This window comes from Lontra canadensis, unplaced genomic scaffold (genome assembly GCF_010015895.1).
Source record: "Lontra canadensis isolate GAN:19392208 unplaced genomic scaffold, GSC_riverotter_1.0 scaffold109, whole genome shotgun sequence".
Lineage (NCBI taxonomy): Eukaryota > Metazoa > Chordata > Mammalia > Carnivora > Mustelidae > Lontra > Lontra canadensis.
The window spans coordinates 3,712,626-3,725,773 of record NW_022631103.1 but is presented as its reverse complement, the minus strand read 5'-3'; the positions used below and the strand labels follow the sequence as shown (position 1 = coordinate 3,725,773).

The window sequence follows — 13,148 nt, the reverse complement described above, 5'->3', positions numbered from 1 at the left end:
CCACATGCTTGGAGATACACATGAAGAAGACACAGTCTCTACACCTAAAGAGCTCACAGAAAAGTAACCTGATTATTATAATGTGCATGACAAATTATATTTGCCACAAGTGCCAAGAGAATGAAGATAAATGATAAAGTTGATAATAAGTCACATTTATTGAGAACTCATGTCTCTGTTTCTGTTTCTGTTCTAAGCACATTGCATCTGGGGTGAGTAACATTATGTACCATATTGCCCAGTGTGTAACAAGAGTTTAAGTCAGCAACCATTATTTTTACTATAATTTTAAAAAATAAGATCAGGGGTTGTTATCTGAAAAAAAAAAAAAAGCGGGGGGGTGGGGTAGAATATTTAAATTTTATATTATCGAGAGCAACACAGTAGGGTGGAGGAGCAACTAGCCATCTGGGGAACTGGGAACCGAGGGGGAGATGTTGGAGTGGAGTCTTCAAGAACAATTGAGGACTTGCAGACAGGGAAGGAAGGAACATTCCAGACAGGGCAGGAGCACTTGGAAAGACCTGGGCCCGGAGCAGAGGGAAGGGAGAGGCAAGGAAAGGAGGCATTGCCCTTTGGGCAGCCAGAGACAACATACAGAAGAGGAAAAGGAGGTGGTTTCCAGCTAGAAAGCAGCAGAGGGTGGGGCTCTCCCTGTGCCTGACCCAGGCACTGAGGGTGAGGCCCAGATTTTCCAAGGCTATTTGTTTGTAGGTTACATTTTTCCTGAACAGAATCCAAATTCCATTGTTTTCACAAAGAGCACCATAGTTTCCAAAGAAAAGAAAAAACAGACTTCTTGGTCCAAGGGCTTTCCCTGAGAAATATCCTAATGGCTTCAGGCCAAGAAAGGGTTCCACCAAGCATTGCACTCAGAGAACAATAGAGCAAGAGGCTGGAATCTTCTTCAGAGCCTACAAGAAAATGGGACTTCGAAGTCATTCCCCAGGAGATTTTTAAATATAAGTAATATGTCCTGTTGGTTCTGCCCCAACCAAACCCTCCTACTTGAAGTTCCCAGAATACTGCATGCAGTGTGAAAAGTCTATGCCTTGGCAGGCACCGTCACTTACACTGACAGTCCTTCCTCCTCTTCCCTTTAGATGAGGCCAGCCTAGAGACTCCTCCTCCATCAGCCTTCCCTGGCAACATCCCCCAAATTCTTGTCCCTACAGCAGGGTCAGTGGGTGGGTGAGTGGATGGCCTTGACTTTAGTGCTTATACAGACCCATGGACCCACCTCTGCCGGCAGTCATGCCACTGCCCTGAAATTATAGCACATCTTCCCCCCTAACCACTCCTACCCCATCTTTCATTAATTTTGTGAGCCAGTGATGGACCAGACACAGGAGGTAGGAGCAGTCCGCCCTGGGTGCAGATGATAAGGGGTACATTATTTGTAGCAAACTTTAACAAGTAAATGATCTTTAAATTATTTTTAAGAAGTCCACTGTTTTTTTTTTTTTAAGATTTTATTTATTATTTATTTGACAGAGAGATCACCAGTAGGCAGAGAGGCAGGCAGCGAGAGAGAGAGAGAGAAAGAGAGAGAGAGGGAAGCAGGCTCCCTGCCAAGCAGAGAGCCCCATGCGGGGCTTGATCCCAGAACCCTGAGATCATAACCTGAGCCTAAGGCAGAGGCTTAACGCACTGAGCCACCCAGGCGCCCCAAGAAGCCCACTGTTTTAATTGTCACCATGTGCAGGCAATTCTGAACTCTGTCAAAGACAAAATGTTCTTCCTCTCTGGGGTAAAAAGTATGTGGCAAAGGGCACACCCCCCTTGGTCTATCACTCATGGGAAAACTTTCCAATTCCTGCTGTCCAGGGAGAGAACCTGCTGTCAGTAATGGAATGCGATGTGGGGAAGAGCCTCTAGTCAGTCACCAGTTACCCAGTAAGTTATACTCTGGGCCAGGTATCACTTTACACATATTTTACCCAATCTTCCCACTGATCCCAAAATATATGCACCTATCTTTGGTTGTTTGTCAGATGAAGAAACTTAGGCTCAAAGCAGTTAAGTGATTTGTCCAGGGTTCTACGACAGGGAAGTAGGAGAGAGAAATCCGGACCAGATCTGTGCAGCCCGACATCCCTGCTCTCTCGCCAGTGCCTAGAAGAGCATACGCACCCCACACCGGGGGCTAGAACTCCTGGCCACACAACCTCTTCTTGGGGACTTCATAGCTTAACGGAGAAAGGAACTTGTGCAACTCATGATTCAGCTTAGCATGTGACAAATAGCTTTAGGAATAAGCTAGACCAACCCCTCACTGCGGCCACCTCTTTGTTGATTTAAATCTCAAGATCCAAGAGCAGAAGGAGGATTGGCCAGAGAAGTAATTAGCCACTGATTGGACTTCTACCAGATGCTCCCGTGGAAGCACATCCTTGTTCTCCTGCTGGAGTCTTAGCGCAAACACCTGTGAGGTGGGTCTCATTGTCCTGAGTTCTTTGAGGATTCTCAGAGGGGTTAAGTGACTAACTCAGGGTCATACACCAGCTAGTAGCCAGCAGGGCCCAGACTGAAGCAGAAGGCTCTCTGACTGAGAAGCCTGTGCTCTGGGCACAGCAGCACCCTGATGGGGAAGGCGTGAGGAGGAGCCACAATCAAGGTCTTCTCAGGGAGGAGGCAATGTAGTAACGACAGAAAGGATAAGGAAGAGGAAATAACAGTTTGTTAGCTTTCTTTGGGGACTCTACTGTTTATAAGATGCTTTCCCACACACTGTCTCATTGAATCCCCATGGATTTGGCAAGATGGGTATTACCTCCATTTCACAGTTGAAAAAAATGGAGGGTTTAATAAAGCTGTATGATTTTCTTTCTTTTTTTTCTCTAAGATTTTATTTATTTGTTTTTGAGAGCAAGAGACAGAATGAGAGTGAGAGTGAGTGGGGTGGGGTGCAGGGGAGAGGTAATCTCCCCACCAGGCGGGGAGCCCGATGCGGGACTATATCCCAGGACCCTGGGATCATGACCTGAGCGGAAGGCAGATGCCTAACCGACTGAGCCACCCAGAATTTTCCGGAGCTCACACTAGTTCATTGCCGAAAGAGTGCAGAGGAACTTCATCACACCTGTCCCATGCATTTATTCACAAACAGGTACTTTTGCATTACATCTGATACTTGAAACACCCCAAGGAGGTAGGTTAGGCAAGTCCGAGGCTCTGCAGTTAACAGAAGAAGAAGTAGAATTCAGAGAGGCTGAGGGACATACCCAAGAGCTGCAACTGGGGCCAGAGCACAGGTCCTTAGAGAAGCCTACCTTTTCTATCAGCCCACATGGAACAGACCATTTATTTACTCCTTGTGCACCAAACTTAAGCAGGGTTCCCATCGCTTGGGAGTGAGCCTGTCTCTAAGAAGCCCCACTAGCATATTGGATATCCAGGTTCCCCCTCCCTCTAGAAGCTCTTAGATCCCCCACTGGTGCCACCTCCTAGTTTTGACAGTAAAAGGCAATTCTTGGGGAGCCTGAGTGGCTCAGTTGGTTGAGCATCTGACTCTTGGTTTCGGCTCAGGTCATGATCTCAGGGTTGTGAGATAAAGCCCAACACAGGGCTCCATGCTGGGCCTGGAGCATACTTAAAAGATTCTCTCTTCTTTTTCCTCTGCTCCTCCCTCCCCTCCCCACTTCCTCTTTTCGCTCCTCCCCCTATTCACCCCCCAGTCTCCCATGCACGGACTTGTGCTCTGTCTCTTAAAAAAAAAAAAAAATTAAAAATTTTTTAAAAAGCAATTCTCTCAGAACTGCCCTTTTAAAAAGTTCTCCTTGGGTTCTAAAGAAAGGTATAAAATTGCTCCTCTACAAACACATTTCAAGGTTTCTTGACCAAGATCCTATAGTTATAAGAAATAAAGCAAGGAAAGTAAAGGCTGAATAATTTACAAAGCAAGAACATCAATTATGCACTATCTTGAGCCAGAATTCATTTGGTTCCTGAAAAACAAAAGTTAGCGTGTTCGTGCTTTCAGAGACATCGTAGGCAGTCAGTGACCCCCAAAGATAAGGCAATGTGATGGTAAGTGTCTGAGCCTGGGAATGATTAAGTGTACTAGAAGAGAAAAATCAAGGCTCAGAGAGGTTAATTAACATGCTGAAGGTCCCCCCTTGCTCCGCAGGGTTGAAAATGAAGATGGAATCTAAGTCCAAGTTCTTCTGCCTTGACGTTGTTTCCCTGCTCTTTTGGAGTAACGTGTGTATTTATCTGCCCCTCCAGACTGAGTAAAAGCAAAGCAGAAGACCGCAAACTGCCTGGGCGGCTTGGGCCCCTGGTTCTCCCTTAACTATCCTGGATCCCATAATCCCTGTAGTTGGAATGTTACACGGGTGAGGCAGCCCTGAGACAAAATCACCCTCTTTTATTCTGCCTTATTGTATCAGATAATGCCACTGTTCCAACCACATTCCCTTGGGATTCTTTTGAATTGTTTCCCAGGGTGGGGAGGGGTGCCCCCACCTCTGTGAGCCTCCATTGGCCAGTGCCAGCAGCTACTCCTGGGGAAATCATCAGGTGCCACAGCTCCCTGGCCTTGGGTGGGGATGACTCTGGGATGTAACCCACACTCCAGAGACCCCCCCGCCCCCCACAGGAGAGTAAGCTGAACCTCCCTCCCCCTGCTGGTGGCGTCTCAGTGTCATCCTCAAACTTCCAGTGAAAGTAACTTAGATTTCAGTTAAAACAACTGTGGGATGGATTAGACAGATTCCTTTATAAAGAATAAACACTAAAATGCCACCTATTTGACACTCAGAAAATCATTCTTTGTTCTTTTTTGATCATTGAAACTCATTTTTAAAAATCATATTGTTCTTATATTTTGGTCCATAGACCTCCATTTGTTGCCATCTAAAAGCTATCAAAATATGACCAAATTCAGTCCAGTTTCCCGGCTGATCAATCACGTTCCATTCATTCACTCATTCACTCACCCACAGCGGGGCTGAACTCAAAACAAGCTGCCATGGCTCATCTTATCTCACCTACCAAATTATCACCTGACCCCAGTAGCTGCCACTGAAAACAACCCAAGACCTACCCCCAGACACTGTCCCTACTGTCACTTCAGCCATGGTCTTGTTCCTCAATGTGCTCAGTTGTTTCTGCCTCAGGGCCTTTTCACTTGCTGCCAGCTCTGCCTGAAATGAACTTCCCACAAATCTCTACCTGGCTCCCTCCCTCATGACATTCTGGCTTCTGTGAAATGCTGCTTCTTCAAAGAGCCTTTCTTGACCTCACCACCTAAAAAATCATCTGCCCATCCCCCACTCCACCCAACTGTTATGGTCTTGCTCTTTCTTCATAATATTTATCACCAGTTGAACTGATATATTTATTAATTACTTATTTACTGTCTTTCTCCCCCAGGACAATGTAAATGTCCCGAGAGGAGATCTTTTGTCTCTCTTGCTCACTGCTATATCCATGATGTCCAACTAGCACCTGGGGGACAGGAACCAACATTTTCAGAATAAACAAAGAATTAATGAAAAACAAACAAACTTTTTTCTCCCCAGCCTCCTGTTTATAAAATAAAGCCTTCTCAGGGTTAGATTACAAAAGGAAAGTTCTGGAATCTGGGAGATCTACAGTTTCAATCCCATGAGGAAGTCTCTATTACCTATGGATCAAGGAACTCTCTACCTCAAGAACCTGCAGTGGCTCCCTATTGCTTCAACAAGGGACAGTTGTCCATAGGAGCTTATACCATGGGTGAAGTCATAAGACTATTACAGTAAAATAACCTGACAGTGACCTGTGTGTATATGTGTGGATATTTAGTTCATATACATTTACTAAATGCTTGCTGTATGCCAGGCACTCCGCTGAAAGAATATAAAGATGTGGTTCAACCCCAACCACCATAATTTTGATAGTAGTGGTGGTGGATGCCCAGGGAGGCCAAAAATGGTAAGAGAGTGACAGAGCCAGAGAGAGAGAGGGGTTTGCGAACAACAGTTAAGTGTTAACTAATACCAGGAGATACTTCTACATAGGGAGGCAGGGAAAAGGAGTCAACTACATTTGTCTGGTTATAGGAGGGGTCCAAAAGACTTCCCTAAGGGAGCTGCATTTCAGCTGAATCCTAATGATGGGAGCTCACCCACCAAACGGGAGAAGATGGGGAGTGAGGGCTTTTAGGCAGAGGAACAGTCTGAGCAAAGTCCTGGAGGGATGACACATTTGGGAACTATAGATGACAAAGTTGACTGGAAGTGTGGACTGTGACAGACCCAACTGAGAGGTGGTAAGCAGGGTGTTTAGACAAAAGACACGGCACTTGGAGTCAGACAGACCTGAGTTCAAGTGCTGGCTGTGTCATGAGCGAGTCACTCGTCTCTGGGCTCAAGCTCCTGGGAAGTAAATGAGCTGGGGGTGGGGGTCAGATCAGCAGCTCTGCACTGGAGACAGAGGTGAGGAGCTAGACCCAGAAGCTCCAAGGAAGCTAACTTTGCTTAAAAACAAAATGCTGAAAACTTTGTCCTTTTGCTTTGATTTGTTTTGAATCATTATACTTAAATTATTTTGAATCTGAAACTCTTATTAAAAGGATGTGAGCATGCTGTTTATTGAGGGTGATCTGGGTTATAAAAGAGGCAGAGAAACCCTGGCGGGGCTGATCTTAAAGGACCCCTCTGCCTCTAGCCTCCAGTCCTAAGATGACCGACAACTAGGCACACAGGAAAACGCAGAGTAGTGCCGTGACTCAGACACTGAACTTGGAGTCAGACCCAAATTCCAACCCAGACTCTTCCCCTTATTCTCTGGTGAGACAGGCAAGTGAACGAACTTAGTAAATTGTCAACTTCTTCCACAGCATATTTTCTCCACAGGCTTACTGGGAGGTTTATTTGAAACCACAGAATTTCAAGCAACTGGCACATAGTAGGTGCCCACATCAGCTAAGGGTAAAGTCTTTAACTGCAGCCCAGTCTTCAATTTAAACAGAGGCCCCTTGAGTGCCTACCACACCATGAATGCTCCCCACAGGCCATCTCATTTACAAGGAGAAACTCAAGATTGAATACTATGTCATCAGTCGAGTTCCCTGAATTGTCTAAAGGTGGTTTTGACCCTTTAGAATGCATCCACGATGAATGATGGGAACTTAGGGTACGCTGCCTGGAATTAAAGCAGGCTTAAAACCTTTCTAAAATTTAAAGCTGTTTTTTATTACTCTGGAAACCTACCCACTGCACGCTCTTATTTCTAACCATCATGTCCCCCACCCCCCCCACTTTCCACATTTAACTCAAGGCTTCAAATGCAAAAGCCAAGCTTGAAGTGATCATAACATTTAAGCGATTAATGTAACGACAGCTTATACTCGCCTCCTCGTAGGAAGATCTACATTCTCTATTTAATGGCTTTAGCCATTTACAGCAAGAGCTAGCACAGGGACCCACAGAAGGAGGGGAGGAGAGGGAGAATTCTGCAGCTCTGACCAAAGGTGTTGTAGTCATAAGCTAGCTGGGAAATGATTAAGTGATAAATACAGTAAATTCACCCTCAGTTCTGGGAACCCCACAGTGCATACAGTAATTCTCAGAGGCAGAAGCAATTATTATTAAAAGGTCTAAACCTTAAGGGTGGCTGTTTCAGTCTATTTAATTGGAAGATCACTAAATGCAGATAAGGAGGAACTCAGGTGTGGGAAGCACCTACAGACACCAAGGACTATCACCTAAAAAACCTAATGTCCACATTTCATGGAAGTAGTTGTAGCTGGAACCCCAAACAGACAAGAAGAGGGAAACAATGTTGAGTACTTCCCGTGTACCAGGAGCACACTATGTGTACATAAAATATAATGAAGCGCATCTGGTGCTTAAGCATGCCGAACGAAGGCTAGTAAACTCAGAAAGGACTCCCTGACCTTTGTTAAGGAAGTGACTGCTTGTTGTTCTTCCTGGATGCATCCCCATGGTCTAGCATAATGTCTGGTGCATCCAGTAGGAGTCAGGAACATGGAGGGTGGAGCCAGATTTTGTGGATGCAAACCCTACTCAGTAGCTCTGTGACCTTCAGTAAGTAACTCAACCTCTCTGTGCCTTGGTTTCCTACTTGTGAAATGGGAGAACAGTGATACCTCCCTCATACTGTAATTGTAGCTTTAAATAAGCTAATAAGTGCAAAGTGCTTAAGACATGCTGGCAAACAATAAAAGTTGCACGCATAAACACTTGTGGACTTGCCAGATACTGGGGAGCTCATCTATCCTCACCCCCACCCTGTGATGTAAAGTGTAATAACGCTCCCTTTTCCAGGTGGGGTAACTGAAGAAAGTACACCTGCCAGGTCAGCTAGTTCCTAATTGGCCCAACTTAAATTCCTACCCAGGCCCGCCTAACATTAAGGGAAAAACATACCATTTAATTGTTTTTTTTTTATTTTATTTTTTTTTTTATTCTAGGCCTTCACAGATAGGAACGCATTTACTTCTCATAGCAATTACATGACATAAGGGTTGCTTACCCCCATTTTACGGACGCAGAAACTGAGAGTGAGAGCCTAAGTCATTTTCTCAGGGCCTGGTAGTTTGCAAATATCAACGCGGGACAGATTTAAGCCCAGGCCCGACACACTGTCCATCCCAACACAAGGAGAGGGCCTCTGGTCCCAGGTGCCTGGGGCAAGCGCTGGCATGTCTTTCGGCTCCTGAGCAGGGGTTGGTTCTAATCGGCCTTTCGCAGGGCACTGTCCTGGCGCTGGGGTCCTGCGCACGTACCCTCTCCCCTCCAAGGGACGTGGACAGGAGCTAAGGCACGAAGCATCCCGTGCGTTCCCACTTCCGGGACTGGGCGGTGGCCCGGCCTGCGTCGGCGGGGCTGGGCTGTCCACCTGCCGCCCTCCCAGCCGGTCGCCCGTGCGTCCCTTTCGCTTTTAGCCCCAACAGCTCCGGTAACCTGCGGATTATGCAGAATAGTCCCCACTTGGCTGGCTGAGTGACAAAGCTCAGCAGTAATTGTCCGATGAAACCTATTTGCAAACAGAGCTCCCCCCCCTCCTCCAGCAGAAAGCACCCCAGGGCAGGGAGTCCGGAAATCGCTGTTCTCCCCACCTCCACCCGACCCTGCTCTGCTTCTGCTCCCTTTGCATCTAGGTTCTGGCCTCAGTTTGCCCATCTGTGTAAATGGTGTCAACAGTGCTTCTGCCCCAAAGATCGAAAGGTGAAGGGTTTGGAAACAGCCTGAATTTCTTTGAAGTCCCCTCTTTTCAGCGAATAAGGTAGAGTTTTAGATTCTTTTCCATCATTACTTGTTTTACTACGAATCTATACTTTTTAATTTGAAAAGGAGTAAAATTGTCACCCTGGAAAAATAATCTTTGGTTTATCCTGTGGTTCCCGGCTCCCCGTTTGAAATCTCCAAGGAAGCTCTGGAAGGCCCTTTCAACTCCCGCTGTTAATCTGATTCGTTGTGGTTATTTTTTATTTTTTTTTTTTCTTTACCGTTAAGACCTTTTATGCGCTCACTGATGACAGGTGGGGTGGGGGAAAGACTGCGTTTTGCAACCAGATATGTTCGGTTAGAATTTCTTGTTCTGCCATTTTTTTTTTTTTTTTTTTTTTTTTTTTTTTTTTGCCTGTGGACCCTCATCAAGCCAATTAAACCTCCTGGGCCTCATTCTCGCGTCTTTAAAATGGGTAGAATAGCCCTGGCAGGTTTGGTGATTTGTCAAGGGCTTGCCCGGTGGTCAAGGGATGGGGATGCTAAGGGGTCCGGGTTCTGAGGGTCTAAGCCTGGGCTTCTGCCCTCGTGGGCTCCTCCTGGCTGCCCCGTGAGTGACCCGCCCACCCCCAGTGCTGGGCGCGCCGGCTCCCAGGCTCCTAGGCTCCCACGGCTGCGGGTGGCACCGGTGCCGCCTCCTCCGCCCGCCCTCTCTGCCCGCGGGACCCGCGGCGACCTGCAGGCGGAAGGCCGTGGCTTTATTTACACGGAAAGCAGCCGGTGGAGGCTGGCCATGTATGGACGAAACGCTGGCGGGCTGGCACCAGCGCCGGGGGAGGCCTTCTCCTGATAGGAATCTGAATAAATCAACACGCGAATGAAAGAATGCGTTGAAAGGGATCACAGAAACACGACCCAAAGGCGGCCTTCGGAATCAGCCCACAGGCCCCGTCCCATTTGATAGTTTGGCCTACCGAGGCTCCAATGATTCGCGAGTTACTGCTAGGCCAGGCCTCCTGCCTCCCAGACCGCACTGTCCTCGGGTCTCCTGTGTGGCACGACTTCGGGCTGAACAGGGAGTAAGATCTAGACCCTAAGCCAAGGAGAGGAAGCCCCCCACCATCCCCCCCACACCCCGCTTTATGAGCACCAACGACGTGCTAGGCACTGTTCGTGTGTTATTTCGTCGACCTCTCACACCACGCTTTGAGGAAGGTCCTCCTATTTTTCATCTGGGGAAACTGGCTCAGAAAAGCGGTCACTTGCCTAAGAACACAAAAGCCTGTAGGGGGAACAGCTGGGATTCAAGCACAACTCTGTCCCAGGCTCTTCCCACCCAAACGTGCTGCGGGGGAGGCCCCAGGGTAAAGCACAAAATGCGGGGTTGCGACGTCAGGAGAGCCGCGCGATCACCAGGCTGTTTCGGGGAGCCGCCCCTTCCCTGGTTTTCTTTCCCAGGCAAACTGGGTGTCCAAAGCCTCCTCCAGTTGTACCTGTCAGCTGATTCGCTGCTGCCCCACCCGACCGCCTGATTTAGCAGCCGGAAGTTGCACTCCCGGTGACCGCTGACCCAGAGCCCCTAGTCGTTTCATTGCCAAAGCTAATGTCCTGGCTGGAAGACACACAGGTGCGCCCAGGGCGCGCATTTCTCCGGTCTCCGCCCGAGTTACCGCCCGAGTTACCGCGCTGCATCCGGTCCGGGAGCAATTGAAACTGGTCCAGCCGCCCCTTTCCCGACAGGGCCCCGCCCACGCCCACCCCGCAGAGGCTCAGAACAGCTTTCTTCACTTTCCCTGGCCCAGCTCTCCTGCCGGGGGCGAGGAATGGAAGCTGGTTGCTCAATGTGCCTGAGGATTGTTCTGGTTCTCATGCGATTAGTCGACCAACCACGGGGGGCCGGGGGAGTGGGGAGGGGTGGCGGAGGGGCGGGGTGCTCAAGCCACCCAGCAGGTACTGAGGCTTGCACACCCAGGTCCACTGAGCAGGCCCTTAGGGGTTCCTCGTGTGACATCGTGGCCCTGTGCATGGCCCTCCAGAGTCAAGTCCGATGGAGAAAGTGGGCAGGATGTCCAAGGCAGCCCCAGTCCTCTAGGTCCATCCAGCCAAGGGGGAGTGTGGGAGGCTGGTTTTGGGGCTTGGCCTAAGGCTGGCTCACTCTCCTCTTCGTGGCCCTCCATCAGCAAATGCCCAATACCTCCGGGAACTTCCCCTGAAGCCTCAGTTCCTTTGCTTTAGACCTCTTGGCCAAAAGGAAGGCTTGAGCAGAAAAGCCAGTCAAGTGACAGAAGGAATTGACTCACAGATATTTTTCTAGTACTAGGCACTGTACTAGGCCCTGGGGATACCACCATGACCCAGACCCAGTTCCTGCCTTCACCCTGTCCCAGACTATTGAGGCATTAGGCAAGGAACAGGTCACTTTCATCTGGGGCAGGGAACCATTTCTCAGAGTGCTTCTGGAAGAAAACCCTAAACTGGCTGGGAGGGAGTGGTGGGAGGCATTAGAAGAGACTTTCTCAGATTGCAGACACTGCCCTTTTCCTTCCTTCTTCCACCTTTTTGCATGCATTTCTGGATTACCTGAATCATGCTAAGAGCTCGGGGAGCAGCTGGTAGTTTTCAAGGGACAGCACATCATGGCTGTCGTGATGTAGGGGTTAAAACTCTAGGGCTCTGGCTGCAGCCACTTACTTTGCCCTGGGTGATTTGCATAATTTCTCTGAAATTCAGTTTCTTCATCTGTAAAATAGGGTTAGTGATAATACTGGCTTCGTAAGAACAAGGCCTGGCCTAAGGTAGGCATCAGTGAATGGAATCTATTGTATTACTTTGTTGTGGTTCACAGGTTTCTTCTGATCGCCTGATGACGCCCTACAGCACAGGTAAGTTCATACCCATTTTACAGATGAGGAAGCTAGCTTGAACAAATCAGCAGGATTGCCCAACCCTGGTAAGTTTTCAAGACCAGGACCCTGGGGGACGAATGGGCTCCCCATGGAATTCGGGGAGATATTTTGACCTCCACCCGCCCTCCCTGAAACCCCAGATGACTGGCTGAAACAGAACTGTCTGGGGAACTTCCTTTGACCTAAATCCTGTCAGCTATCTCGGAACCTCAGCCAGAAATACAAAGAGCCCCGCCCACAGCACTTTTACCCCCAAAGGCACTCCGTGCCAGGGGATTTCTCTTTCAAGGACTACTTTAAAAAGGGGAATGATAAATGCTAACTGGACACCTACTGTGTGCCAGATACCATACCAGGCATGCTCCTGCGGGTTATTTCACTTCCTGTGGGCAGGGAAAGGGGGAGGAAGGGGATCAGGAAGAGGAGGAGGTAAGAATCAACTTGCCCCCACTGCTCTCTATAATATAACTTGACATATGTACCTATAACCCTGAGTGTTCCTTCTAAAAATGCAAATGCGGTGATGTTACTCCAACTCCCCCGCTTCACTTCTCTCAGGGGTCACCCACTGCCTTTACACAAAGTCCACGCTGCAGAAAGGCGTGCTCAGCCAGCCAAGTTATCGCATCTGCTGTGCCCATTTATCTTCTAACCTCCGCACATGCAATTCCTGCTTCCTGGAATGTTCTTCCTAGCTCCTCGCTTTCCTTTCCTATTTTTACCTTGGTTAAAAAAGATTCATCCTTCAGCTCTCGGCTTTAGATGGCACCTCCTCCAAGAAGCCTTCTTGTCCATCCAGACAGGGCTAGGCCTGTCTCTACTGTATTGTGCTTGCTTAATGGCCTGTCCCACTAGATGGTGAGCTACTTAGGGACAGGGACGATGCTTTGTTCCTGTGTCCTCAGCACCAAGCATGGTGTGGCTCATTAAATGCACTCAGTAAATGTCGAATGCATGGATGAGAAAAGGTTGAGCATGAAAATTATTCCCATTTAACAGAGGAGAAAGCCAAGTCTCAAAGAGGGCAAAAATGCCAATCTAAGGTCAGACAGCTGGTTAAGGG

The 13,148-nt window shown here is 48.3% G+C and overlaps 1 pseudogene; it reads right to left on the bottom strand.

Moving 5' to 3' along the window:
• Positions 1-298: 298 nt before the first annotated feature.
• LOC116856375 overlaps positions 299-13,148 on the bottom strand; it is a 40,567-nt pseudogene continuing 27,717 nt past the window's right edge.